The 24107-nt window shown below is 48.1% G+C and overlaps 1 long non-coding RNA gene across 1 annotated transcript; it reads right to left on the bottom strand.

Moving 5' to 3' along the window:
* Positions 1-575: 575 nt before the first annotated feature.
* LOC143774189 (uncharacterized) lies at positions 576-15133 on the bottom strand. Its single transcript, XR_013215489.1, has 3 exons — positions 14935-15133; positions 10320-10609; positions 576-810 (listed from the first exon to the last, which is right to left on the bottom strand). It is a non-coding gene; the product is annotated as an uncharacterized LOC143774189 (long non-coding RNA).
* Between the last annotated feature and the right edge of the window lie 8974 nt (positions 15134-24107).

The following is a 24107-nucleotide window of genomic DNA, read 5'->3' as shown; positions in this document are numbered from 1 at the left end:
ACTCTTATAAAAATGAACAAGGCCTGGATTGGGAAAGACTTCTGTACACCACCAAGTGAAAACAGCAAAACATAACCTCAAATACATTCTCTCTTTTGGGGAGGCGTATTCTTATGCACCTCTTCACAACCCAACATGGGTATACGCTTACAGATTTGGTCTGTTTGTTCTTATCCTCCTCCTTATCCTAATCCTCCTCCTCCAGAACCAATATATCACCAGCGTGAACGTGGTCTGTACGGTGCATTTTGGCCAAGGATGCTCTGATGGCACTCTTTTATTTTTTTTTAAAAAGGACAACACATTGGGGAACTGGGCATGACATTACATTGGGCTGACTTCTTAACTTGCTCTCCTGCAATCTAAAATGTTCCTGCCACTAGATCACCAGGGTAAACATGCTCAGTACTGTTATAGGCCGTTAATATTTGGGCTAGGGGCATGCGATGGCACTAGTGTACTTTTAAAAAAGGTACTGTCGGGGTCGTCACGACAATAACCCTCATTCACCAGTCATCCCAAATTAAAGTATGAGCAGAGCATTTGGTACCGGGTAAGAATGAGTCAGACAAATAGCTGGTTCAATCTCAGTTGATGCTCGTGCGTCTACCAGTATCGGCCACGATCACAGCAACTGCGTTTATTTCCGGATACACAGTACTATATTGTGTGTTAGGAGAAGGAATGCATTGGGCGGGGTTTAAGCAGTATATGTCTAGTATTCAGTCTTTCTGATTTGTCCTGATGTCTCCTGGCGAATCCTCCTTTCTTCACATTCCTCAAGTTTCAATTTAAGAAGAAATGATACTTCTTTCCTCAGAGACAAAAAGTAGGGCAAAGGTGAATACTGGCAGCCATTTTAAATACAATTACATCTACATTAGCTAGCAGATGGGAAAAACTTATTGTTTCACAGTATAAGAATACAACAGTACAAAAAGTGTATGAAGATATATCTTTTCACCTTGACAGTACCCCCTTTGGGGAATTGTTTGGCAGATCATGCACTGCATTACAAGTCTCAGAGACCCACACCACTACATTGGCCCTAATTCTTAACTGTCTCCTGCAATGTCTCTTCCTTATCTCCGACAACATGACCTGGGTGAACATGCTTTGTATTGTTATAGGCCCGTGAAGTTTGGGCATGGGTGGCTGTGATGGCAATAGTATATTTTTAAAAAAGGTACCCCCCATTGGTGAAACCACATCCTTGATAGCAAACACTTCACATTTGTGTACCTTAAAGAGCTCACTGGAAAAGCTCCTTTTTGTGTTGCCTGGTTGCGCAAATTGGACACAATACACTTCATATAAATTTGATAATGCAATGATGTTAGTTTGGCTCAGTAGTTTATTACAAATATTTCTTTGTCCACTATATTAGTTTCTCTCCTTGAGAGCGATAACTTTGGCTGCCTCAAATGTACAAATGGCGAATATACAAATGGCGATTTGTAAACAAGATTGAAATACTGTACACCGAATGCATTCAGACAATCACATAGCTGCATGTCTTGTAAAACATTTACAAATGTGACAGACAATGCTCATAATGCTCATAATGCACCATGTTGATAAATGTTTGTTTTCTCACTTCAGAAACAGTTTGAAGCCTCTATATGTTTGCTGTTTGTCGTTGTAAAACATTAAGGTTTACTGAAACTCTGCCTGTGGTGGTTTGATCTAAATCCTTGTGGTTTTTATTTTCTAGTGGTTTATGGCCACTCGTCTGATGACTCCATGATATCTCAGTTTAATACACCCGTGAAAGCTGGTCACTTGAAGGTCTGGGTGAAACTAGAGTTACTACATAGTGTAAATCACTATTTAAGACCAGAGAAACATGACTAAGACAGATACCAAAACTGGGGTACCTGTACATGTACAGTGTGCTGATACCTGCATAATTGGGGACGCCCATGCAGTGTAGGTAATCTCAAAGGGGTTCTCTGTCTTGGTGTTGCTTCTCGGATATTCCAGACGGATGATATTTAAAAGCCTCTTGGTGATGATCTAAGTAGACTGTATGAAGTTAATCTTCATATATACACGTAATCAGTATATCTATGTAATCCTTATATGTAATCATTAACTTTTGTATGTTATTGGTAACATATACAAAAATGTACGCACTCACACTATTCAATCTTAATATTCCTTGATTTTTGTAGTTTGCAATGAAATTGCTTTGTATTGCTAGGATTAGACTTTTTTAAAGCCGTATCTGAACCTTAGTGTTAAAAACATGGCAAACACAATTGCCAAATTTCCTGTAAATAATTCTGCAAAGAGGGAACCATCATACCATAAAAAATACGAGTGGATTTTCATGGGCACATCCAGTATGTGTGTTCCAAGGCCTAATGGGGTGCATATGACTATGCAGCAGGGCTGGCCTTGCCGCCAATGTGTAAAACAAAGGAGTACGGAGTACAAAATGCATATTGTGAAGTGGATTTTCATGGGCCCATCCACTATGTGGGTTCAAAGGCTTATTGGGGTGCATATGAATTGGTAGCAGGGCAGGCCTTGAATTCAATGCAACACTTTTTCAGGAGTCCCCCCTGGACATCTTATGACAGGGGTACTGTGGTGCGTCGTAATTCTTGGCAGCCCATCCACTCACAGCATAGGCTACAACAGCTTAGGAGACCCACTGTTTCATATTGGCCCTTTAAGAAGATTAATGCCGCCTGATGCCAGTAAAAATAGGCTCTGTGACTTTAAGAGTCCCTCCTTTATAAATGAAACAAGATGGGTCTGCTTATGTGTCACACACCACATGGCCAGTTAAATGTTACAATGACATTTCCCAGTGAATGCATTTGTAGTGGTTGAAAGCAATGTTAAAGTTGAAAAACGCTTCAAAAACGCTGCGTCTGAACTAAGCCTAAGGCTGCCGTCACACTAGCAGTATTTGGTCAGTATTTTACATCAGTATTTGTAGCCAAAACCAGAGAGGAACAAATAGAGGAAAAGTATCATAGAAACACGTCACCACTTCTGCATTTATCACCCACTCCTGGTTTTGGCTACAAATACTGATGTAAAATACTGACCAAATACTGCTAGTGTGACGGCAGCCTAAGAGGGAGAGGAAATTTTCGGCCTGGGGTTAAATATTTGGCCTTACAGGCCAGCAAAACCCATTTTGGTTTCGTTTTAATGTGTTTTTTGTGGCACCAGGAAAAATGGCATGAATCTCGGAAAAAAATTATTAAGGCTGTGAACTAGGAGTCAGGAATTTTTTCAGGGGCGATCCCCATGATGTTCCTGTGTCTTTTGAGCAGTGTTTCCATCATTTTTAGACCTTAAAAGGACCCCCGGGGGAGATCGTAGTAAAAGTACTTGGGTCTCCCATAGACTTATATTGGGTTCGCTGTTCTGGCTGAGTACCCGAGTATTCCAATTTGCTCGACCCCATCACTATTCAGAAATTAATATTTTGTGTACTAACCATAATTTTTAATCACAGCTTTCATGCATCTTGGCATGCTTTCCAGCAGTGTTTCACACTGCTTCTGGCGCAAAAATGTAAGCAGTTCTTTGTTTGATGGCTTGTTGTGACTATCCATCATCCTCTTGATTACATTCCAGAGGTTTCCAGTGGGGTTCAGGTCTGGAGAATGGGCTGGCCATGACAGAGTTTTGATGTGGTGGTTTCTTAATTTTGGCCAGAGCTGTATATATTACCCCAGTTGCCACTGCACACATGCAATCAGGAAGAGCTGAGTCGATGCTCAAGAATTAGCGCTTCTTAGGGTATGTTTCCACGGTCAGGAAACGCTGCTTGTTTGACACTGCGCAGAGCTGCAGCGTCAAACAAGCAGCGTCCAGATGTTCCAGCATAGTGGAGGGGATTTTATGAAATCCCGTCTCCACTATGCGTGGAAACCCGCACGCGGCGGCCCTGCGACTCCGGACATGCTGCGTGTCTTTTCGGATCGCAGCATGTCCGTACACCTTGCAGGGACGCAGCGTCCCCGCAAGGCATATCACAGGGCCCTATGGGAGCGAGCGATCATCCCGGATGTGAAGAGTTAACACATCCGGCATGATCGCGTCGCAGAAAGGGGGCGGGGCTTCGCCGCTGCGGCGATACCGCCGGCCATCCTGACAGTGGAAATATACCCTAATAGATGCTCCATTTCTCGTGCGGCTGAGGACTAGTCTCATTAGTGTTGGTAGGGGCCAATATCCATGGACCTTCACAGCTTTTTAATATCAGCCCTTAGCTGTCTGTTTTGCCGTAGCTGGTTATTAAAAATAGAGGGGGCCCCAATTAATTTTTTGGATGAGTCCACCCATTTTTTAATAACCAGCAAAGAAAAAGCAGACAGCTGTTCACTGATTAATAAGCTGAAAAGTTAAATCTTTATTGGGCCCTTCCCAGCATAATGAGACCAGCTCACAGTTAATGTGGTCTCGTACTTTCGCGTGGTAAAATGGGGGTAGTAAGCAGTAAAGGTGAAAAATAGAACAAAAAGGGGGTAAGCAGGACAATAGCCCTGAAAACAAATGTGGATAGTAAGATCACTTAAAATAACAGAGAATAAAAAGTAATAATAATCTTGAAAAAAGAGGCATAGGTCCAAATGTAGGAGGAGGTGTAGTAGGTGGATGAGCTTGAGGCGAATGTGGCGATGAAGGTGGAAGAGGCAGGGGATGAGGTATCCAACAGTTTTTTGGAGGATTTTTTTTTTTTTTAGGGACAGCATTTAAAAGAACATAGTATAAAATAAAAAAGAACAATGTAGATACAGTAGTCGGATGTCCTAGTGGAGGAGGAGATGTAGGTGGACATTGCAGTGTAGGTGGAAGAGGCAGGCCATTATTTTGGTGGATTTTATTTCTCTTCCTTTTTGGTAAGGCCCCAAAATAAAACAAATGGCAAATAAAATATAACAATGTCTGGGTGCAGATGGTACCTTTGTCTGGTTTGCCAAAGGCAAAGACAAGTCCTGTGGACTCCACTCCTGGTTTCTTTTAATGAAGGCGAGAGTGGCCACGTTGGCTTTGGACAGGTGGATGCGCCTATGTGTGATATCCCCTGCTCTGATAAACAAATGTTCCAACATTACACTTGCCACGGGGCATGCCGGCACTTCCAAGCCTAGGCCATGTGTCCAGTTTGGAAACCAAGAAGTTAAATGGGCAGACCCAACTTAGTACATGCAGACGTGTGGACATAGACATGTACTCTTCCACCATGTTGTTATAACACTGGCACCTGGTTGTATAGACCGTATCAGATGGTGGTGCTGGATGCTGTGTCATGCTGATGAATTTTTTTCACATTTTAGCCATGTTAACCTTCCCTTCTGAGGTGGTGCCACAGCTGCGTTGGCGACTTCCTCCTCCTCTGCGTTGTGTTTCTTCTGTCAGGTTTTGCCATCCCGCTCCAGTGACGGAACAAATAATGGTACTTTGTCTTTGCAGCAGGGATCCAGCAGGGTGGCCACCCAGTAATCAGTAAGGAAGATCTGGGCAACTCTGCGGTCGTTGCGCAGGCACAGCAGACTGTATTGGCTCATTCCGCCCTCTCTCTGTTGGAGTCCCTCAAGGCTCTGGCCTGGGGCCCCTACTTTTTTCCATCTATACCCTTGGCCTAGGATAACTCATAAAGTCCCATGGCTTCCAGTATCACCTGTATGCTGATGACACTCAGATCTACCTCTCTGGCCCAGATGTCACCTCTCTGCTGTCCAGAATCCCGAAGTGTCTAGCAGCCATATCCTCCTTCTTCACCTCTCGCTTCCTAAAACTCAATGTAGACAATACCGAACTCATCTTTCCTCCATCTCGCGTATCCCCCCTACCTGATCTATCTATTATGGTAAGCGGCATCACGCTCTCTCCCACACCTGAAATACGCTGCCTCGCGGTAACTCTCGACTCTGCCCTGTCCATCAAACCGCACGTCCAAACTCTTGCCACCTCCTGTCGCCTCCAACTCAAACATATTGCCATAATCCGTCCCTTCCTCTGCCCTTAATCTACTAAAATGCTTGTGCATGCCCTCATCATCTCTCGCCTCGACTACTGCAACATCCTCCTCTGTGGCCTCCCCGCTAACTCTCTTGCACCACTCCAGTCTGTCCTCAACTCTGCTGCCCGGCTAATCCACCTCTCTCCTCGCTACTCCTGTTTCTCCCCTCTGCAAATCCCTCCACTGGCTCCCAATTCCACAATGAATCCAGTTTAAACTACTAACACTGATCTACAAAGCCATCCACAACCTGTCCCCTCCCTATATCTCTGAACTAATCTCCCACTATCTTCCCTCACGTAATCTCCGATCCTCCCAAGACCTCCTACTCTCCTCCACACTTATTCCTCACACAACCGCCTCCAAGATTTCTCCCCAATATCCTTCATCCTCTCGAATTCCACGCCTCAACACGTCCGATTATCCGCCACCCTTGGATCCCTCAGATGGAACCTGAAAACTCATCTCTTCAGGAAAGCCTACAGCCTGCAATAACCATTCTGCCGCCTCACCACCACCAGAGCTACTGCACCCCCGACCTTTTGTCTCTTCCCCATTATCCCATAGAACGTAAATCCGCAAGGAAATGAAATTTCAACTCATAGCTGTCAAACAAGTTTATTACAAGATGAATAGTTAGAAATAAAAAAGAGAAATATATAAGTATGCATACATACAAATCAATAATAAAGAGTTTTAGAAATCAAAACAATGAATTAAACATTAAAGACAGATTAATAACAAAAGAAAAACACATTTTTTACCAAAGTCCACTGTGCTTTAGCTGCAAAAATTGTATTGTGGTGCTTAAAGGCAACCTGTCACCCCCAAAATCGAGGGCGAGCTAAGCCCACCAGCATCAGGGGCTTATCTACAGCATTCTGTAATGCATTCTGTAATGCTGTAGATAAGCCCCCCGATGTATCCTAAAAAATGAGAAAGAGGTTATATTATACTCACCCAGGGACAGTCCCAGTCCTGTCCGATGGGCATCGCAGTCCGGAGCCTCCTATCTTCATCAGATGACGTCCTCTTCGTGTCTCAATTCAGTAGACAGCGGGATGCCATACAGAAATAAAAACGATCACAATTGTGGGTATCCCCAACGTTTCGGCATCAAATAGCCTTTCTCAAGGGGTATCAGTTTATTTGTGATGCGACCAACAAGGTGAAAGGCTCCCGCTTAATCTTTTCAACGTCCAGAACAAGGCTCCAAGTAAGGACAAAATGCTGCGGTCAGGTTTTGTCCTTGTCATTTTGTCCTTACTTGGATCCTTGTTCCGGACGCTGAAAAGATTAAGCGGGAGCCTTTCACCTTGTTGGTCGCATCACAAATAAACTGATACCCCTTGAGAAAGGCTATTTGATGCCGAAACGTTGGGGATACCCACAATTGTGATCGTTTTTCTTTTCTGTATGGCATCCCGCTGTCTACTGAATTGAGATAATAAATATACATTTACTGCTGAAGATTTATGGTGTGCCGGAGTTATCTATAATACAGGTCCTTCTCAAAAAATTAGCATATAGTGTTAAATTTCATTATTTACCATAATGTAATGATTACAATTAAACTTTCATATATTATAGATTCATTATCCACCAACTGAAATTTGTCAGGTCTTTTATTGTTTTAATACTGATGATTTTGGCCTACAACTCCTGATAACCCAAAAAACCTGTCTCAATAAATTAGCATATTTCAACCGGCCAATCAAATAAAAGTGTTTAATAACAAACAAAAAAAACATCAAATAATAATGTTCAGTTATGCACTCAATACTTGGTCGGGAATCCTTTGGCAGAAATGACTGCTTCAATGCGGCGTGGCATGGAGGCAATCAGCCTGTGACACTGCTGAGATGTTATGGAGGCCCAGGATGCTTCAATAGCGGCCTTAAGCTCATCCAGAGTGTTGGGTCTTGCGTCTCTCAACTTTCTCTTCACAATATCCCACAGATTCTCTATGGGGTTCAGGTCAGGAGAGTTGGCAGGCCAATTGAGCACAGTAATACCATGGTCAGTAAACCATTTACCAGTGGTTTTGGCACTGTGAGCAGGTGCCAGGTCGTGCTGAAAAATGAAATCTTCATCTCCATAAAGCATTTCAGCCGATGGAAGCATGAAGTGCTCCAAAATCTCCTGATAGCTAGCTGCATTGACCCTGCCCTTGATGAAACACAGTGGACCAACACCAGCAGCTGACATGGCACCCCACACCATCACTGACTGTGGGTACTTGACACTGGACTTCAGGCATTTTGGCATTTCCTTCTCCCCAGTCTTCCTCCAGACTCTGGCACCTTGATTTCCGAATGACATGCAAAATTTGCTTTCATCAGAAAAAAGTACTTGGGACCACTTAGCAACAGTCCAGTGCTGCTTCTCTGTAGCCCAGGTCAGGCGCTTCTGACGCTGTTTATGGTTCAAAAGTGGCTTTACCTGGGGAATGCGGCACCTGTAGCCCATTTCCTGCACACGCCTGTGCACGGTGGCTCTGGATGTTTCCACACCAGACTCAGTCCACTGCTTCCTCAGGTTCCCCAAGGTCTGGAATCGGTCCTTCTCCACAATCTTCCTCAGGGTCCGGTCACCTCTTCTCGTTGTACAGCGTTTTCTGCCACATTGTTTCCTTCCAACAGACTTACCATTGAGGTGCCTTGATACAGCACTCTGGGAACAGCCTATTTGTTGAGAAATTTCTTTCTGGGTCTTACCCTCTTGCTTGAGGGTGTCAATGATGGCCTTCTTGACATCTGTCAGGTCGCTAGTCTTACCCATGATGGGGGTTTTGAGTAATGAACCAGGCAGGGAGTTTATAAAAGCCTCAGGTATCTTTTGCATGTGTTTAGAGTTAATTAGTTGATTCAGAAGATTAGGGTAATAGGTCGTTTAGAGAACCTTTTCTTGATATGCTAATTTATTGAGACAGGTTTTTTGGGTTATCAGGAGTTGTAGGCCAAAATCATCAGTATTAAAACAATAAAAGACCTGACAAATTTCAGTTGGTGGATAATGAATCTATAATATATGAAAGTTTAATTGTAATCATTACATTATGGTAAATAATGAAATTTAACACTATATGCTAATTTTTTGAGAAGGACCTGAATATTGGACTCTTTTTCTCCAGAGCACCCCTGCCTAAGTATAGTGAGCACCCTTGACTTTTGTTTTGGTCCTCTTCGTGTCTTCACGCTGCGGCTCCAGCACAAAGTACTGCAGTGTGCAGGCCCCTCTGACCTTTCCAGGCGCCTGCGCACCACAGCGTGAAGACAAGAAGAGGAAGTCATCCTATTAAGATGGGAGGCCCAGGACCGGACCGCGACTTGGATCGGACCGCGACTTGGATCGGACCGCCAGCGTGAGTATAATATAACCTCTTTTTCTCATCTTTTAAGATACATTGGAGGCTTAACTACAGCATTACAGAATGCTGTAGGATAAGCCCCTGACGCTGGTGGGCTTAGCTTACCATCGATTTTGGGGGTGACAGGTTCCCTTTAACAGGGGGAGACGGAGAGCGGGGGAGGGAGACGGAGAGCGGGGGAGGGAGACGGAGAGCGGGGGAGGGAGACGGAGAGCGGGGGAGGGAGACGGAGAGCGGGGGAGGGAGACGGAGAGCGGGGGAGGGAGACGGAGAGCGGGGGAGGGAGACGGAGAGCGGGGGAGGGAGACGGAGAGCGGGGGAGGGAGACGGAGAGCGGGGGAGGGAGACGGAGAGCGGGGGAGGGAGACGGAGAGCGGGGGAGGGAGACGGAGAGCGGGGGAGGGAGACGGAGGGCGGGGGAGGGAGACGGAGGGCGGGGGAGGGAGACGGAGGGCGGGGGAGGGAGACGGAGGGCGGGGGAGGGAGACGGAGGGCGGGGGAGGGAGACGGAGGGCGGGGGAGGGAGACGGAGGGCGGGGGAGGGAGACGGAGGGCGGGGGAGGGAGACGGAGGGCGGGGGAGGGAGACGGAGGGCGGGGGAGGGAGACGGAGGGCGGGGGAGGGAGACGGAGGGCGGGGGAGGGAGACGGAGGGCGGGGGAGGGAGACGGAGGGCGGGGGAGGGAGACGGAGAGCGGGGGAGGGAGACGGAGAGCGGGGGAGGGAGACGGAGAGCGGGGGAGGGAGACGGAGAGCGGGGGAGGGAGACGGAGAGCGGGGGAGGGAGACGGAGAGCGGGGGAGGGAGACGGAGAGCGGGGGAGGGAGACGGAGAGCGGGGGAGGGAGACGGAGAGCGGGGGAGGGAGACGGAGAGCGGGGGAGGGAGACAATTTAGTAATTATACTCATCTATCTGACATTATCAGACGCCCACAGTGTCATCCCTTTGGGTCCTCACATGGATTGTGGGGGCACCGCCATTCCACTTGGTGAAAAGAAGTCCAGTGATGAAATGACATCTGCAGGGAGGTCACTGCTCTGGGGGGCACAGGATGGGGAAAAGTCACAATACCTAGAATAAAACAGAAAAAAAATCATGCAGAAAACTGGATACAAGTAGTGGCTGACACCAGTGGCCACCGGGCTAATACTGACCAGCACAGAGTGCGAGGGGAGAATAAAGTCAGGGATCTGGAGACATTGTTGTAAAGCTGCTTCGCTCCCAGAGGTCATAGCTCAGTCATCAACCTGACAGCATGTGTCCCCAATCATATTAATGAGAACACATTTTATGTATATTAAAAAAAAAAAAAAAAAAACAAACAAACAAAAAAAACAAACAGGACCGACCCCTCACCACCAGGCAGAGATTCTCATGCTAAGTAATATCAATCCCTCAGATCTCCATCATCATTCATCCCCTCCCCTGTTCGCCCCCACACACGTAGCACTATACTTTCCTGCACCCCCCACCGCAAGTGACATCACACACACTGACCTGCACACCACACAGACCCATGCGAGTAACATCAGCCCCATTCTCCCCAGGCAGCCCCATGCAAGCACCCCCCCCCATTCTCCCCAGGCAGCCCCATGCAAGCAACACCCCCCATTCTCCCCAGGCAGCCCCATGCAAGCAACATCACCCCATTCTCCCCAAGCAGCCCCATGCAAGCAACATCACCCCATTCTCCCCAGGCAGCTCCATGCAAGCAACACCACCACATTCTCCCCAGGCAGCCCCATGCAAGCAACATCACCCCATTCTCTCCAAGCAGCCCCATGCAAGCATCACCCCATTCTCCCCAAGCAAGCATCACCCCATTCTCCCCAAGCAAGCATCACCCCATTCTCCCCAAGCAGCCCCATGCAAGCAACATCACCCCATTCTCCCCAGGCAGCCCCATGCAAGCAACACCCCCCCATTCTCCCCAGGCAGCCCCATGCAAGCAACACCCCCCATTCTCCCCAGGCAGCCCCATGCAAGCAACACCCCCCATTCTCCCCAGCAGCCCCATGCAAGCAACATCACCCCATTCTCTCCAAGCAGCCCCATGCAAGCATCACCCCATTCTCCCCAAGCAAGCATCACCCCATTCTCCCCAAGCAGCCCCATGCAAGCAACATCACCCCATTCTCCCCAGGCAGCCCCATGCAAGCAACACCCCCCCATTCTCCCCAGGCAAGCAACACCCCCCCATTCTCCCCAGGCAGCCCCATGCAAGCAACACCCCCCATTCTCCCCAGGCAGCCCCATGCAAGCAACATCACCCCATTCTCCCCAAGCAGCCCCATGCAAGCAACATCACCCCATTCTCCCCAGGCAGCTCCATGCAAGCAACATCACCCCATTCTCCCCAGGCAGCTCCATGCAAGCAACACCACCCCATTCTCCCCAGGCAGCCCCATGCAAGCAACACCCCCCATTCTCCCCAGGCAGCCCCATGCAAGCAACACCACCCCATTCTCCCCAGGCAGCCCCATGCAAGCAACACCACCCCATTCTCCCCAGGCAGCCCCATGCAAGCAACATCACCCCATTCTCCCCAGGCAGCCCCATGCAAGCATCACCACCCCATTCTCCCCAGGCAGCCCCATGCAAGCAACATCACCCCATTCTCCCCAGGCAGCCCCATGCAAGCATCACCACCCCATTCTCCCCAGGCAGCCCCATGCAAGCATCACCACCCCATTCTCCCCAGGCAGCCCCATGCAAGCATCACCACCCCATTCTCCCCAGGCAGCCCCATGCAAGCAACATCACCCCATTCTCCCCAGGCAGCCCCATGCAAGCAACATCACCCCATTCTCCCCAGGCAGCCCCATGCAAGCAACATCACCCCATTCTCCCCAGGCAGCCCCATGCAAGCAACATCACCCCATTCTCCCCAGGCAGCCCCATGCAAGCATCACCACCCCATTCTCCCCAGCAGCCCCATGCAAGCAACATCACCCCATTCTCCCCAGGCAGCCCCATGCAAGCAACATCACCCCATTCTCCCCAGGCAGCCCCATGCAAGCAACATCACCCCATTCTCCCCAGGCAGCCCCATGCAAGCAACATCACCCCATTCTCCCCAGGCAGCCCCATGCAAGCAACATCACCCCATTCTCCCCAGGCAGCCCCATGCAAGCAACATCACCCCATTCTCTCCAAGCAGCCCCATGCAAGCATCACCCCATTCTCCCCAAGCAAGCATCACCCCATTCTCCCCAAGCAGCCCCATGCAAGCAACATCACCCCATTCTCCCCAAGCAGCCCCATGCAAGCAACATCACCCCATTCTCCCCAGGCAGCCCCATGCAAGCAACACCCCCCCATTCTCCCCAGGCAAGCAAAACCCCCCCATTCTCCCCAGGCAGCCCCATGCAAGCAACACCCCCCATTCTCCCCAGGCAGCCCCATGCAAGCAACACCCCCCATTCTCCCCAGCAGCCCCATGCAAGCATCACCACCCCATTCTCCCCAGCTGCCCCATGCAAGCAACACCCCATTCTCCCCAGGCAGCCCCATGCAAGCAACATCACCCCATTCTCTCCAGGCAGCCCCATGCAAGCAACACCACCCCATTCTCCCCAAGCAGCCCCATGCAAGCAACATCACCCCATTCTCCCCAAGCAGCCCCATGCAAGCATCACCCCATTCTCCCCAGGCAGCCCCATGCAAGCAACACCCCCCCCCCATTCTCCCCAGGCAGCCCCATGCAAGCAACATCACCCCATCCTCCCCAAGCAGCCCCATGCAAGCAACATCACCCCATTCTCCCCAGGCAGCCCCATGCAAGCATCACCCCATTCTCCCCAGGCAGCCCCATGCAAGCATCACCACCCCATTCTCCCCAGGCAGCCCCATGCAAGCAACATCACCCCATTCTCCCCAGGCAGCCCCATGCAAGCAACATCACCCCATTCTCCCCAGGCAGCCCCATGCAAGCATCATCACCCCATTCTCCCCAGGCAGCCCCATGCAAGCAACATCACCCCATTCTCCCCTGGCAGCCCCATGCAAGCAACATCACCCCATTCTCTCCAAGCAGCCCCATGCAAGCATCACCCCATTCTCCCCAAGCAAGCATCACCCCATTCTCCCCAAGCAGCCCCATGCAAGCAACATCACCCCATTCTCCCCAAGCAGCCCCATGCAAGCAACATCACCCCATTCTCCCCAGGCAGCCCCATGCAAGCAACACCCCCCCATTCTCCCCAGGCAAGCAACACCCCCCCATTCTCCCCAGGCAGCCCCATGCAAGCAACACCCCCCATTCTCCCCAGCAGCCCCATGCAAGCAACACCCCCCATTCTCCCCAGCAGCCCCATGCAAGCATCACCACCCCATTCTCCCCAGCTGCCCCATGCAAGCAACACCCCATTCTCCCCAGGCAGCCCCATGCAAGCAACATCACCCCATTCTCCCCAGGCAGCCCCATGCAAGCAACATCACCCCATTCTCCCCAAGCAGCCCCATGCAAGCAACATCACCCCATTCTCCCCAGGCAGCTCCATGCAAGCAACACCACCCCATTCTCCCCAGGCAGCCCCATGCAAGCAACATCACCCCATTCTCTCCAAGCAGCCCCATGCAAGCATCACCCCATTCTCCCCAAGCAAGCATCACCCCATTCTCCCCAAGCAGCCCCATGCAAGCAACATCACCCCATTCTCCCCAAGCAGCCCCATGCAAGCAACATCACCCCATTCTCCCCAGGCAGCCCCATGCAAGCAACACCCCCCCATTCTCCCCAGGCAAGCAACACCCCCCCATTCTCCCCAGGCAGCCCCATGCAAGCAACACCCCCCATTCTCCCCAGGCAGCCCCATGCAAGCAACATCACCCCATTCTCCCCAGGCAGCTCCATGCAAGCAACATCACCCCATTCTCCCCAGGCAGCTCCATGCAAGCAACACCACCCCATTCTCCCCAGGCAGCCCCATGCAAGCAACATCACCCCATTCTCCCCAGGCAGCCCCATGCAAGCAACATCACCCCATTCTCTCCAGGCAGCCCCATGCAAGCAACACCACCCCATTCTCCCCAGGCAGCCCCATGCAAGCAACACCACCCCATTCTCCCCAGGCAGCCCCATGCAAGCAACATCACCCCATTCTCCCCAGGCAGCCCCATGCAAGCATCACCACCCCATTCTCCCCAGGCAGCCCCATGCAAGCATCACCCCATTCTCCCCAGGCAGCCCCATGCAAGCATCACCCCATTCTCCCCAGGCAGCCCCATGCAAGCATCACCCCATTCTCCCCAGGCAGCCCCATGCAAGCATCACCACCCCATTCTCCCCAGGCAGCCCCATGCAAGCAACATCACCCCATTCTCCCCAGGCAGCCCCATGCAAGCAACATCACCCCATTCTCCCCAGGCAGCCCCATGCAAGCAACATCACCCCATTCTCCCCAGGCAGCCCCATGCAAGCATCATCACCCCATTCTCCCCAGGCAGCCCCATGCAAGCATCACCACCCCATTCTCCCCAGCAGCCCCATGCAAGCATCACCACCCCATTCTCCCCAGCAGCCCCATGCAAGCAACACCACCCCATTCTCCCCAGGCAGACTCCCACTTACCTGATCTATGACTTTGGAGAATGACCCCCATAATACCCCAAATCTTGCACAAAAATCCTCGAAATCCAGCCATGACATCCACAGCCTCCTCCTGTCTGCTCTGCTCTATGGAGGAAGAGGCAAATCCTGCACAAAACACTCCAAAACCAAATCCTGCACGAAATCCCGCCATGATATCCACAGCTTCCTCGTGTGTGCTCTGTCTGTTCTATTGAGGAAGAGGCGCCGCCCCTTCCGGTCACATGGGCAGAGGTCCTTTAGCCGACTTGGATTTAGCCTCTACCTTGCCGTACGGACCATTTTGGTCGCTGCACCTGCTCATTTCCTGTCCGGGAGCTTTTTAAACCCATGTGCACTCACTGTCTTTGCCCCCTGATGAAGGTGTGATCGCCGAAACGCGCGTTGGGGTGGAAGCGCGCCTCCAGTACTACAGTCCTCTGTGCGGTGGGTACCTTGCTTTATTAATATCTACTGTGTCGGTTTGATAGGTATGGGATTTCAATTAGGATAGCATTATAGCGGTTCTTGCACTCACCTATCTTATATGTGAAACAGTTGGTACTTGGCTTGGTATCCCTGACTGCAGTAGGATCAAGTTATTATTTTGGTTTATTTAGTTTTTTACTATTTGTTTCCTATTTTTGCTTATTTGTTTACTCTGATAATGTATAAGCCTGTAGGACTGTTATCTCTGGTGGCGCCCTTCCTGTTAACTTCATAACAGTGTTTTCTGTGCTTTACTACCTTCCCTCCGCTCACCTGGTTTTAATATTGTGGTTTGGTATTAATAAAGGTTATAGCATTTCTATTTATTGTGTGTGACCATTTTTCATCGTTTCCCTCTTGTGTCATCAGTTCCAGAGAGTCAAAGAACCTATTCACAGACTTTCTTTCAGGGGTGGTCGGAGGTAAGGAAAAAGCCCATGACTGTAGACCCTCCCTAAGTAAAGATATAACTATCCCCTCCCGCTGACTCTCATCTCCTGAAGATTGGGGTCTATGGGAAAATAATTGTTTGCAACTCTCCTTGAACGTGTGGAATTTTTCCTTTTCACCAGAGAAGGTGTCAGGTAGTTTAACAGAGGTTTCAGGAGACTGCAGAGAAACATCAGTCATCTCACCTGATTTACTGACAGAGGAAGAGGAAGCACCCTGGACTATCTTAACTGCCTCCGCAAGCTCCCTCTGCACCTGCTTCTGAGAGGTAGCCAAGGTCCTGTGCTCCACAGATAATGCCTGCATCATCTGTGTCAGGTTAGTTATTTGATCCGCCATGGTATGCAGCGTAAATCACTTGTTTAAATGTTTGGGTCAGTGATAATGTAACGCAGACTCCACCAGGAGGTGTTGGTGAGAGAGGAGAGGTCGCACCTGCTGCACAGCAGCAAAGTGCAGGCTGCACCGCACCACCAGGTGGTGATAGAGAGGGGTCCAAATAAGCCAAGTCAGTAACGGTCAGCAAGCGTAATGTTTAAAGGGGAAAACAGAATTTGTGGTCAAATACAAGCCGAGGGTCAGAGCCAGACTAGAGCAGAGGTACCAGAGACGTGAGACAGAACGAAATCAGAGTTAAGCCAGTAGGTCGGCACCAGTCGAGCGTGTGGTAACAAAGACGGGAGACAGGAGACGAAGTCAGAGTTCAAGCCAAGGCATACATGGAGGGGAATACACACCAGAGTAACACTAAGTCAGGTACAGGGGACAGGTCAGACACAGATACGGGAAGTCAAAGGCAAAAGGAACACTGGGGTATCACGGATCAGCAACTCAAGCCAAAGCCCAAAACTATCACTGGCACAAGCTGCCAGCAAGAGCACCAAGAAATATCCACCCGTAAACCAAAGAGGGGCAGAAAAAGTTAACCCCGCCATGACCAGGCCAGAGGAGGAGATGCAGAAAGCAAACTCCGACCCAGATCATGACAGTCTCCATTCAGAAATGTTGCCTTTACATCCAGATGTTTGAACTGCATTTGTTTCGTTGCTGCAACTTCAAACAAAGTTCTGATTGTGGTGTGTTTGACAACTGGTGCACATGTCTCATCATAGTCTTCTCCATATTTGTGAGTATAGCCTTTAGCTACGGGTCTTGCCCGGTATCGATTAGTTGTGCCGTCTGCTTGGTATTTTACTTTAAAAACCCATTTACATCCTATAGCCTTTTCTTCTTTTGGTGGTTCTGTCAGTGTCCATGTCCTTGAATCATGCATGGATTTTATTTCTGTTTCTGCAGCCTTTATCCATTTGTTGGCCTCTTCTTCTGAAAGTTGAGATATGTCCTCCCAAGATGTAGGTTTATAAATTTTATTTGTACTTGCCTTGTATGAAAGATGTTGAGGTGTCTTCCCTTGTTTTCTCTTACTGAGCGTCTTGGTTCTGAGTCTATATGGAGCTGTATCTCTTGACTTTCAGTTTTTTAATTTAATCGATTTCCACTTCTTTCTCATCAGATGTTCCTGCAGTTATATCACTGTCGTTTCTCTCATTTTTCATTTCCAATGATGTCATTATGTCGTCATTTATATCTTCAATGATTGTTACACTGTTACTCATGGTGGTTCTGTCTGTTTGGGATCTAGGATTCTGTATCCTTTGCAATTGTCACTATATCCGACAAATAATCCATCAATGGCTCTGTTTTCAAGTTTGGAACATTTATCTTCTGGAATAAACACAAAAACTTTGCAACCAAAAACTCTTAAATGATTCACACTTGGTTTCTTACCTTGCCACAGTTCATATGGGGCTTTTTTTCAGTTTTCTTGAAAAAAGTCTGTTTTGCAGATAAGTAGCTGCCATTGCTGCTTCACCCCAGTATTCCTCTGGTAGTTTGGAGTCTGTTAGCATACATCTTACCACTTCAGTCAGAGTTCTGTTTTTCCTTTTTGCTACCCCGTTCTGTTCAGGTGTGTGTGGAACAGTCTTCTGATGCTCTATTCCATTTTGTCTTAAGTAGTTTTCTATTTAGTGTCTTGTAAATTCACCTCCATTATCACTTCTGATGATGATTGGCTCCCTCTGAAACTTGTTATTTGACTTTGTCACATAGTCTTCTAATTTTTCAAAAACTTCACTTTTGTTCTTTATCAAGTACGTGACTGTGTATCTTGAGTAATCAACTATGAAGGTCACCATATCTATTACCTCCTGATGTGGTCACTTTCATGGGTCCATATACAGTGGGGCAAACAAGTATTTAGTCAGTCAGCAATAGTGCAAGTTCCACCACTTAAAAAGATGAGAGGCGTCTGTAATTTACATCATAGGTAGACCTCAACTATGGGAGACAAACTGAGAAAAGAAAATCCAGAAAATCACATTGTCTGTTTTTTTTAATCATTTTATTTGCATTTTATGGTGGAAAATAAGTATTTGGTCAGAAACAAAATTTCATCTCAATACTTTGTAATATATCCTTTGTTGGCAATGACAGAGGTCAAATGTTTTCTGTAAGTCTTCACAAGGTTGCCACACACTGTTGTTGGTATGTTGGCCCATTCCTCCATGCAGATCTCCCCTAGAGCAGTGATGTTTTTGGCTTTTCGCTTGGCAACACGGACTTTCAACTCCCTCCAAAGGTTTTCTATAGGGTTGAGATCTGGAGACTGGCTAGGCCACTCCAGGACCTTGAAATGCTTCTTACGAAGCCACTCCTTCGTTGCCCTGGCGGTGTGCTTTGGATCATTGTCATGTTGAAAGACCCAGCCACGTTTCATCTTCAATGCCCTTGCTGATGGAAGGAGGTTTGCACTCAAAATCTCACGATACATGGCCCCATTCATTCTTTCATGTACCCGGATCAGTCATCCTGGCCCCTTTGCAGAGAAACAGCCCCAAAGCATGATGTTTCCACCACCATGCTTTACAGTAGGTATGGTGTTTGATGGATGCAACTCAGTATTCTTTTTCCTCCAAACACGACAAGTTGTGTTTCTACCAAACAGTTCCAGTTTGGTTTCATCAGACCATAGGACATTCTCCCAAAACTCCTCTGGATCATCCAAATGCTCTCTAGCAAACTTCAGACGGGCCCGGACATGTACTGGCTTAAGCAGTGGGACACGTCTGGCACTGCAGGATCTGAGTCCATGGTGGCGTAGTGTGTTACTTATGGTAGGCCTTGTTACATTGGTCCCAGCTCTCTGCAGTTCATTCACTAGGTCCCCCCGCGTGGCTCTGGGATTTTTGCTCACCGTTCTTGTGATCATTCTGACCCCACGGGGTGGGATTTTGCGTGGAGCCCCAGATCGAGGGAGATTATCAGTGGTCTTGTATGTCTTCCATTTTCTAATTATTGCTCCCACTGTTGATTTCTTCACTCCAAGCTGGTTGGCTATTGCAGATTCAGTCTTCCCAGCCTGGTGCAGGGCTACAATTTTGTTTCTGGTGTCCTTTGACAGCTCTTTGGTCTTCACCATAGTGGAGTTTGGAGTCAGACTGTTTGAGGGTGTGCACAGGTGTCTTTTTATACTGATAACAAGTTTAAACAGGTGCCATTACTACAGGTAATGAGTGGAGGAAAGAGGAGACTCTTAAAGAAGAAGTTACAGGTCTGTGAGAGCCAGAAATCTGGATTGTTTGTTTCTGACCAAATACTTATTTTCCACCATAATATGCAAATAAAATGATAAAAAAACAGACAATGTGATTTTCTGGATTTTTTTTCTCAGTTTGTCTCCCATAGTTGAGGTCTACCTATGATGTAAATTACAGACGCCTCTCATCTTTTTATGTGGTGGAACTTGCACTATTGCTGACTGACTAAATACTTTTTTGCCCCACTGTACATCAGTGTGTACCTAGTCAAGTGGTCTTGTGCTTTTTGTCTCACTCTCTTTAGGTATAGATACTCTTGTAGCTTTAGATTTTATACAACATTCACATTTTACGGGAACTGAGCAATCATATCAATAGGCCTTTTGTCAAATTCTTCTTTTGTAACACGTAAAGGCCCCGTCACACACAGCGACGCTGCAGCGATACAGACAATGATGCCGATCGCTGCAGCGTCGCTGTTTTGTCGCTGTTTGATCGCTGGGGAGCTGTCACACAGACAGCTCTCCAGCGACCAACGATGCCGAGGTCCCCGGGTAACCAGGGTAAACATCGGGTTACTAAGCGCAGGGCCGCGCTTAGTAACCCGATGTTTACCCTGGTTACCAGCGTAAAAGTAAAAAAAACCAAACACTACATACTTACCTTCCGCTGTCTGTCCCCCGGCGTTCTGCTTCTCTGCACTGTGTAAGCACAGCGGCCGGAAAGCAGAGCGGTGACGTCACCGCTGTGCTGTGTTTTCCGGCTGGCCGGCGCTCATAGTGCAGAGAAGCAGAACGCCGGGGGACAGACAGCGGAAGGTAAGTATGTAGTGTTTGGTTTTTTTTACTTTTACGCTGGTAACCAGGGTAAACATCGGGTTACTAAGCGCGGCCCTGCGCTTAGTAACCCGATGTTTACCCTGGTTACCAGTGAAGACATCGCTGAATCCGTGTCACACACAACGATTCAGCGATGTCAGCGGGACCTCAACGACCAAAAAACGGCCCAGGCCATTCCGACACGACCAGCGATCTCACAGCAGGGGCCTGGTCGCTGGTACGTGTCACACATAGCGAGATCGCTACTGAGGTCGCTGTTGCCTCACAAAACTTGTGACTCAGCAGCGATCTCGCTATGTGAGACGGGGCCTTTATACTCTTAGGATGTCTGTGTCCTAGACGTCTATGCCACATGTGGATATAATTCTTGTGATCATGTGTACATAACTTTATCTGTTCCTTTAATGTGTCTAGATCAGTGGTCCTCAACCTTTCTGACCTTGAGAGCCACATTCAGCTCCTGTCCCCCCTCACAGTAGTGGCAACCAAAGCCCCCATTATGGGTATAATGATAACCAAAGCTTTTCCATACAAATCACCCCGAAACAGTATACCAAGGTCCAGGGGTTCCCACCACATTCAGCATTCTCCCATCACATACTTCCAACACAGTCACATCCATCTTCAAGCATCTCTTCTGACCGGTAGTACCATCCTGTCTCCAGCGTACCATACTTGAATTATCTCTAAACCCCCAAGAACAGTAGAAGTCTACAGCAAACCAACAACCAAAAGAACAAACCTACCCCTTAAAAACATTAATCTTTATTAATACTCCAGTTTAATACCAATAATTATCAAAAAAATGGATAAAAAACATCCCAGTTAGGGGACCAAAGATTCTGGGATTAGAGACACCGCCTATCTATATTTCATTTATGTGCAAAAAATAACACAATAGAAAAAATCAACAAAACGTGAAAAATAACACTAAAAAAACAAAAAACATGAAAAAAACATAAAAAATAAAGATATTGGATATAGTATGCCTATATTGACCCTAATGTGCCCTAAGGTCTGATACCTTCCTTGCAACGGAGGTTGGCACCCTAGATTTTCGATATGGCGCCCCCGCTCAACGGCGGCTGTCCCTTATTTCCCTAGGTGACCCCTACAAATCTAATAACCACAGACAAAAATACCACATGTATATGGATCAAATTAGATCCATAGAAAAACACTATTAAATCCGCCACATGCTGCACCTGATACTTTAACTAAACTTAGTTCAATAGTGGATATACAATAGTCAATAGAACTGCGCATAGGTTGTTATATACACTCACTGGCCACTTTATTAGGTCCACCTGTCCAACTTCTTGTTAACACTTAATTTCTAATCAGCCAATCACATGGCGGCAACTCAGTGCATTTAGGCATGTAGACATGGTCAAGACAATCTCCTGCAGTTCAAACCGAGCATCAGTATGGGGAAGAAAGGTGATTTGAGTGCCTTTGAACGTGGCATGGTTGTTGGTGCCAGAAGGGCTGGTCTGAGTATTTCAGAAACTGCTGATCTACTGGGATTTTCACGCACAACCATCTCTAGGGTTTACAGAGAATGGTCCGAAAAAGAAAAAAAATCCAGTGAGCGGCAGTTCTGTGGGCGGAAATGCCTTGTTGGTGCCAGAGGTCAGAGGAGAATGGGCAGACTGGTTCGAGCTGATAGAAAGGCAACAGTGACTCAAATCGCCACCCGTTACAACCAAGGTAGGCCTAAGAGCATCTCTGAACGCACAGTGCGTCGAACTTTGAGGCAGATGGGCTACAGCAGCAGAAGACCACACCGGGTACCACTCCTTTCAGCTAAGAACAGGAAACTGAGGCTACAATTTGTACAAGCTCATCGAAATTGGACAGTAGAAGATTGGAAAAACGTTGCTTGGTCTGATGAGTCTCGATTTCTGCTGCGACATTCGGATGGTAGGGTCAGAATTTGGCGTAAACAACATGAAAGCATGGATCCATCCTGCCTTGTATGGAGCATCTTTGGGATGTGCAGCCGACAAATCTGCGGCAACTGTGTGATGCCATCATGTCAATATGGACCAAAATCTCTGAGGAATGCTTCCAGCACCTTGTTGAATCTATGCCACGAAGAATTGAGGCAGTTCTGAAGGCAAAAGGGGGTCCAACCCGTTACTAGCATGGTGTACCTAATAAAGTGGCCGGTGAGTGTATATACTGGCAGTAACTATATCTAGCCAGCATCCCTATAATATAAACTTTTCCTTAATCAAGGCATAGATTTTAGTAGCTCCTCATCTGTATATTAGAGGAGAACGTATTCATATATCAGTCACTTATCATAAAGGGGATATACCCCCAAAAATCTCAGTCCTTGGCCCCTTCTCTTCTCCCTCTACACGGCCCCAGCAGACCATCAGCAGATTTGGCTTTCAGTACCATCTTTATGCCGATGACACAACTATACACGTCATCCCCTGACCTAACCCCCGCTGTACTACAGAACGCCAGAGACTGTCTGTCCGCAGTCTCTAACATCATGTCCGCTCTCTATCTGAAACTCAACCTTTCCAAAACTGAACTTCTTCTGCTCCCGCCTTCTACTAACCTCCCTAAATCTGACATTTCCCTCTCCGTGGGTGGCACCATAATAACACCCCGGCAGCAGGCACGCTGTCTGGGTGTCATGTTTGACTCCGATCTCTCCTTCACCTCCCATATACAATCTCTTGCCCGCTCGTGCCGCTTACACCTAAAGAACATCTCTAGAATCCGCCCTTTTCTCACCATGGAAACAATAAAAAACCCTCACTGTCGCCCTGATCCACTCCCGCCTGGACTACTGTAACGCTCTATTAATTGGCCTCCCCCTCACTCGACTTTCCCCTCTCCAGTCTATCCTTAATGCAGCAGCCAGGGTCGTCCATCTGGCTAATCGTTACTTGGACGCGTCCACTCTTCTCCAGTCATTACACTGGCTGCCCATTCATTACAGGATACAATTCAAAGTACTTGTTCTCACCCACAAAGCTCTCCACAGTGCGGCACCCCCTTACATCTCCTCCCTCATTTCTGTCTATCGGCCTAGCCGACCGCTGCGCTCTGCAAATGACTTTGGACTAACCTCTGCACTAATCCGTACTTCCCACTCCCGACTCCAAGACTTCTCCCGTGCTGCACCAATCCTCTGGAATGCTCTACCCCAAGATATTAGGACCATCCACAACTTGAATAGTTTTAGGTGCTCGCTCAAAACACATTTGTCCAGAGCGGCGTTCCACATTACCACGTTCACTAATCAGTCATTATGTGTGTGTGTGTAGCCCATTCACTATCTCATCTATCCTCCACCCCCTGAAGATGGCCGGACCATCATTGTAAATACATCATTGTAAATACACACCTGTACTTTGTATCTCCCCACCTCATTGTAGATTGTAAGCTCTCACCAGCAGGGGCGGCTTATTGTGCTTTAATTATTGTACTGTTAACGTTGTTACTACTTATGACTGTTGTGTTTGAAACTGTTAGGCTATGTGCACACGTTGCAGAATTACCGCGGACATTTCCGCGGCAATTCTGCAGCTCCTGGTTATATCGCATGCGGAATTGGCATGCATATTCCCGCAGAAAACTAGCGTTTTGCAAGCATAATTAGCTTGCAGAATGCAAGCGTTTTCCAAGCGATCTGTAGCATCGCTTGGAAAACTGACTGACAGGTTGGTCACGCTTGTCAAACATACTGTTTGACAAGTGTGACCAACTTTTTACTATAGATGCCGCATCAATAGTAAAAGAGAGAATGCTAAAAATAATTTAAAACATAAAAAAA

This window comes from Ranitomeya variabilis, chromosome 5, assembly GCF_051348905.1.
Source record: "Ranitomeya variabilis isolate aRanVar5 chromosome 5, aRanVar5.hap1, whole genome shotgun sequence".
NCBI lineage: Eukaryota > Metazoa > Chordata > Amphibia > Anura > Dendrobatidae > Ranitomeya > Ranitomeya variabilis.
Note: the sequence above shows the minus strand (reverse complement) of the source record. Positions and strands in the feature narration are given on the sequence as shown.